We start from the raw sequence: 6,593 nt of genomic DNA on the forward strand, positions 1-6,593 counted from the left end.
TAAGAGGCCACCGCAACTTTGGAAAGATCAGTTTCAACCGAGCAATGAAATCAAAAGTCATATTGTTAGGTGTGAAGAAATGAATGCAAGCTGAGAAGGTAAAGGCAAGTGCCATCATAGTTGAAGCAGGACAGCTTCAACTATGAAAGGAAGAAGAAAGAAAACTGTAGTTCGGGGGGAGAGTGGAGCCAAGTAAAGGTTTTTTTCAGGATGATGAGGCATGTTTGTAGGTAGCCTGGAAGAAGCCAGTAGATGAGAAAGAATTCTGGGAGTAGTCTTCTGGAGGAGACAGGGATGGTATCGAAGGTATAACTAGAAGAGCAGACACCCTGATGATAAGGGTGACTTTTCAAAAACTGAAATAAAAAAGGAGAGAATGAAGATTAATATCAAAGGATTTGGAGATAAGGTATGAGAGAAGAGCCAACCCCATACTGAATCAGTTGCCAAGTCTAATCAATCTCACCTCCTTAACATCTTCAATATCCATACCCTAACTCTATACTCACACCACTGAGGCTCCCATCACTTTTCACCTGGACTATAGTTAACAGCCCCATAATTGATATTCTGCCTTCAGTCTCTTCTTCTCCAATCCATCTTCCACAGAGCAGTCAAGATCTTATTCCTAAATAGAGGTCTAACCACTGCCTTCACCTGCTCCTCAAGAAGGTCCAATGGCTCCCTGCTATGTGTAGGATCAACTATAATGCCTGGCATCATACTCCTCATAGTCTAGCTCCAGGATTATATGTTGCTCTATCTCACACACCATATGTCCTAAGCAAAATGACCTCTTTTTTGTTCCCTAGACCCAAGAGTAGATTTCCATTTTTCACTGTGCCTAGGTATACATAGGCTGCTCCCAAGGCCTAGAATGCAGGCCTTCCATCCCTCCAGCCAAAGTTACCACCAGCCAAGGGTCAGCTTAAGGGTCATCTCCTTCAAAAGGTTTTTTGTGATTCCCAAGTTGTGGGCCAAGCCCCCTCCCCTTATATACACAAACACACCCATCCTTATTTACTTACTAGTGATCTCCACAGAAGGACAATAAGCTCCCTGAGGGCAGGAATAACTTAACTTCTGTATTTGTATTTCTAGGGCCAAGTGACATATAGTAGGTCTATAGATCAATCAATACACATTTATGAAGCATATCAAGTGGCAAGCTGGGAGATAAGAGAAGAGGAGAAGAGAGGAGAAGAGAGGAGAAGACAGAAGAGAACATTCCAGTCATGGGGGACAGTCAGAGAAAATGCATGGAGCTGAGAGATGGATTATCTTCCGGGAATAGCCAGGAGGCCAATAGCACTAGATTGAAGAGTATATATCAGAAAGCAAAGTGTAAGAACACTGGAAAGGTATGAAGGGCTTTGAGTAACAAACAGCATTCTGCTCCAGGAGGTACAGAAAAAGCCGCTGCTGTTTAATGAGTAGGGAGGTGGGGGTGGGGGGTGACTTGGTCAGATCTGTGCTTTAGGAAAATCACTTGAATGAGTTGAGGATGGGCTGCAGAGGGGAGAGACTTGAGGCAGGCATACTCACCAACAGGCTGTTGCAATAGTCCTGGTGTGAGACAGTCTGCACTAGTGGTGAAGTGTCAGAGTAGGTGCTTACTGAGGGGGAAAAAAAGACCAAAGTATGAAAGGAGATCCTATGAGGGTGGAGGGTCCATTATGCCTTTCTTAATGCATTGTAATTGCTCAACGATCACAGCATAAACTCAGTGATCTTTGAAAAATCTTGGAAAGAGATGCTGCAGTACTTGAGAAGGGCAAAGGTACTGATTTTCACAAAAAGAGTGTAGAGTCTGCAACCAATGCTCTGGTGTGCTTGACTGGTAAAATTTTAGAGTATTAGTAAACACTTCTTTTTTTGACGTTCCCTAAACTGGTAGATCAGAGAACTATTTTAATTATGGCTTACCTGGATTTCTGCAAAATCTCTTGTGCTGGCCCTGGACAATACAGGTTGGACAACAGCACAGTTGGGTAGATTTGGAATCAACTAAATGGCCAGGTGTAAAAGAATAACCATTGGTCTGATTTCAACTGAGAGCACATCTGAGGAACACCTCCTCAGTCCTGTGTGGTTTAATATTAATCACATGGACAAAGGCATAGATGTCATAATTTTCAAACCCGCTAATGTGTTAGATGACTAGTCATAAACCAAAACGATCAACAAATTATAAGGCTGGGCCGAATCTAACAGGTTGAGATTTATTAGGGATAAATGCTAAGTGCAGACTAAAGCCACATCTATCATATCCATTCCCTTCTCTCCAGATAAGCCTTTTAACTTTTTTTGGCTGTTGTAGATAAGAGTTTACCTAGATTTTTAACAAGTATCTCACACTACTTTTACAAAAAGGGTAAAGATGAGGATGAGATGATAGTAAAATTAGATAGGTTTGGAAATGATAGAATGGCCAGACTGAAAATAGTTCCATGTTAATTTGGAAAGAGGTAGCTAATGGAATGCCCCCAAGGATCTGTGCTGCTATCCCTGCTGAATATTTTTTATCAAAGAATTAGAAAAAGGCAAAAATGGCAAGCTTCTGAAATGTGCAGATGACAAAAAGCTATGTAGGAAAGCTAACACATTAGATAAGAGGATCCCAAAAGGTCTCAACAAAGTACTGAATCTAATAAGAAAAAAATTCATAGGGAGAAATCTCCAAAAATCTGTCTTCACAAGGACAAGGTAGGGTAGCATGGTTAGACAGTGATTTGTCTGAAAAATATCTAGAGGTTTTAGTTAGCTGTAAGTTCAATGTGAGTCACCAGTGTGATATTACTGCCAAAAAAAGTAAATGCCATCTTGGGCTGCATGAAGAGGCATCGCTTCCACAAATAAGGAGGTGACAGTCCCACTGTACTCTATTCTGGTCAAGCCACATCTAGAGAACTGTGTTCAGTTCTGGGCATATTTCTAAGAAAGGTACTGATAAGCTTGAGCTGCTTGGTGCACCCGGGTTACACAATGGATAGGGCATTGGGCCTGAAGTCAGAAAGACTCATCTTCCTAAATTCAAATTTGGCCTCAGACACTTGCTAGCTGTGTGGCCCTGGGCAAGTCACTTAACTGTGTTTGCCTCAGTTTCCTCATCTGTAAACTGAGCTGGAGAAGCAAATGGCAAACCACTCCAATATCTCTGCCAAGAAAACCCCAAATGGGGCCATGAAGAGTCAGGCCTGACTGAAACAACTAACAACAACGACAAAGTTTGAGAAAACTCAGAAGGGTAGCAAGATCAGCTGAAGGATCTGGAGACTTTAATTTGAAGAAGGGAAGACACAGGGAAAGCATGATAGCTGTTTTCAAGTACTTGAAAGACTGACATGTGGAAAAGAGATTAGACTTATTCTGTTAAACACCAACATTAAAATGATATAAATATAGTTTGCACTCCAGGCAAAACCTACCCAGAATTCATACTTAATGAAAGCATCAACCGAGGTTTGGAACTGAACCTCATGAGGGCCTTCCTTTGAAAAAGGCTTTCTTTCAAACAAACAATTTTGAAAGGGCTGGAAGACTTATTCAGCATCTGAAGGGCAAGTTAAGTTAAGGGCAAAGAGGAAATTTAGGACTGATGTCTGGAAAAACTTCCTAACAATCAGAGTGGAATGGACTGACCCAGAAGTAGTAGATTCCCCCCTCCTGGAGGGATAGAAGCAAAACGTGGTTATATGGTAACTGGGATATCTTTGGGTGGAATATGTGTTGGACTAGACTAGATTGCTTCTGAGTTCCCCTCAACTCTGAAATTCGGATTTTATTAAACATTTAATTGATAGACATGGCATAGGTCTATGGGAGGACTTGAGAAGAGTGAAGACCACTCCTTGCCTGTGCCCCTGACCAAAAGGATTTTGCTCATGTACTCCTACTCTGCTTCTCAAATGGCAAAAATACACATTTGAGGAATTAAGAGAGGCTTATATAGCCCTATTACAATACATGAATTTAACACCAAAAACACCACTCTTCATCAAGTTAACCCAAAAGCAAGTTAAACCCCAAAATGTATTCTTCATCTTGCTGATTGCACTACCTTGTAAGGCATCACTTCATCATTCTACTTTGTGTTAAATGCAACACATAAGCTGGACTGTCCTGTTTGACTTCCTTAGTCCTGTGTGAAGTGAATGTGCTTCATTCTCAACCTACCATTAGAAAAAAGAAGGAAAGGTATAATTTCTTAAAAGTTGGTTAGAGACAGGGAGCATCATTTGTTTATTGACCCAAGAATAGGATGTCAGACTCCACACAACCAACCACTCTGAAAAATCTTGTTTAGAATACTATTTTCAGATACATTAAAATATACTTTTAATACCCCAAAGGAGGAGGAAACAGGTCCAGGTTAGACAAGAATACATTCAACAGGAATATTTTGTCATGTTTCTCCTATAGTCCGGGAACAAAGAGCTGAAACCTGCCCACTCTTGCCATTTAAGACAATCAAAAAAGCTAAAAGGTTTTTACAACTCAGAATGAAAGAAAATTGCATTCTAGGGCTAAGACAACTTAGGCCAAGTTTCTGACCCAAGGACATGTGATCATCGTATCAGGGATTTATAAGGTCCTCTTAAAGGCCCCATTACAGACATGCTCATAGGAAAAAGCAGTCAGCCCAAAACAATAAATCGGCATCATCTTTATAATGCCAGGTAATGAGAGGTTGAAGCATGCCTGCTGGATAAAAGCATTTCATTCCTTAAATTAGATGTTTCTCTCATTACCGAGCCTGGCCCATTCCAGGTCCTGGTTTATAGCCACCTGAGAATCTTAGATTCAGAATCCAGAGCTAAAAGGAAGCTCAGGGGTCACTTAGTCCAACCAGTCTCATTTTACAGGTAAGAAAACTGAGGCCTAGGTGACTTATTCAGGAGCACACAGGTGGGACTCCCAGGTCCTCTGACCCCAGAGCCCACGATTTTCCTGCTGTATGATGCTGCCCACAGAAAACCCCAATGACCAAACAAGCACTGATATCCTCATGCTTAAATACCACCTCACCCACACCCAGCATTCCTCAAAATAAAAATAAAACAAGTGTGTAGAAACAGAGACTGTCCCCACAAGCCACCTCCCACCTCCCTATAGCATTATGTAAACCATAATTAAAGTGTTAAAGCACCAACATTAAATGATATAAATGTAGTATGCACTCCAGGCAAAACCTACCCAGAATTCAAACCTAATTGAAGCATCAACCTAGAGATAGGTTTGGGACTGAACCGAGGGCCTTTCTTTGAAAAAGGCTTTTTTTCAAACAAACAATTTTTGATAGGGCTGGAAGATTATTATTTTACAACAGTCAGGCTCCAGCCAAGAATCAAAGCATGTATCATTTCCGTAACTGGGCAAATGCCACCATACTTGTATAAAGCACCTCACGGTGATGTGAAAATTGTCTATAGGCTCCATAATAGTCTCTCTTTAAAATGGGGGATGAAGGGTATTCAGGGAGGATAGTAGATAGGTTAGGGATGCAGCTTCCTTTCATTCATTCAACCCCAATCCGTCTCCCCACCCCGGCTCCCACAGAAACCACCTCCACACAATTGCCTTCATCTCTTCCTAGCTACCGGTATCCTGCCCAGCCCCTCACATTCATAGCCTTCCCCAGGCTCCAGGCAGCCTCCAAGCCTCCTACTTGTGGGAGTAGCTTTCCTACCCCCACACTCAAATGGTCCAGCTGAGGGGCCACCCTGAGCGTGACAGGGCGCTGCTAGCGGGGCGCAAAAGAGCAGCACTAGGATACAGAAGCCCCAATCCATCTATCTGCTTCCCAATGCAACTGAGCTTGAGTGTTCCTGAGCCCTAAACCTTCACCCCCACCTCGTGTCTCTTCCAGCGCCTTCCCTTACCCCACCCCCCCAAAAAACAAAAAAACACCAACCCCAGCAATCCACCACTGAGCCTTCCCTCCTACCAGGAAATGTTCCTAGGGAGAGCTATCTCCGCCTGCCCAGGGGCAATCCTGCCCGAGGACTCCAAGGAATGAGCCCCCTCCCCCCCGGCGCGATCGCGATCGCCGGGCAGAGCAGTCCCGGGGAGCGCAGGGGAGTGCACTCGGGAGCCGGGGCGCACCAGCCGCTCTCCCGCCGCGAGTGCTTCGCCGTCAGGGCTGGCGGCGCCCGCGCGCCCTTGCAGCCGTGGGCTCGCATCCCCGGGCCCGACCCCGTTCCTCACCCAAAACCGCCGGGGCCTGCCGTCGAGAAAGGGGTCGGCACCCAGCGAGGGGGCTGCTCCGCGCCCCGGGGACGGCTAGAAGGAACCTGCCCTGGGGCTGCCCCACGCTCACCTCTGCCTCATGCTGGTGTGTGCCCTCCGGCCCCGCTGGCCGGGGCCGCTCCAGCCTCGCAGCCGACCCGAAGCGCCCAGGGTCCAGCCAAGCCGCCGGGCTGCAGCGCGGGCGGCAGCAACAGGAGCAGGAGCAGCAGCGGCAGCGGCAGCGGCAGCCGCCTAGGGCTGGCCTGGCACATGGGGAGGGGGACGGAGGCCCCCGGGCTCGCTCACTGTTCCTCCCAAGGTGGGGGACAAACCTCGCTCAGGGATCCGATGCCCATTTCTCGCCT

At 45.4% G+C, this 6,593-nt stretch overlaps 1 protein-coding gene across 1 annotated transcript in view; it reads right to left on the reverse strand.

Moving 5' to 3' along the window:
• The window catches only part of MICAL3 (microtubule associated monooxygenase, calponin and LIM domain containing 3), a 240,384-nt gene extending 233,998 nt beyond the window's left edge, over positions 1 to 6,386 (reverse strand). The window contains exon 1 of the mRNA XM_027857317.1: positions 6,320 to 6,386. The gene's annotated coding sequence lies outside the window, so the exon portion shown is untranslated. The remainder of the gene's footprint in view (positions 1 to 6,319) is intronic.
• Between the last annotated feature and the right edge of the window lie 207 nt (positions 6,387 to 6,593).

The sequence above is a fragment of the Vombatus ursinus genome, unplaced genomic scaffold (genome assembly GCF_900497805.2).
Source record: "Vombatus ursinus unplaced genomic scaffold, bare-nosed wombat genome assembly UNPS02012082.1, whole genome shotgun sequence".
NCBI classification, from domain to species: Eukaryota; Metazoa; Chordata; class Mammalia; order Diprotodontia; family Vombatidae; genus Vombatus; species Vombatus ursinus.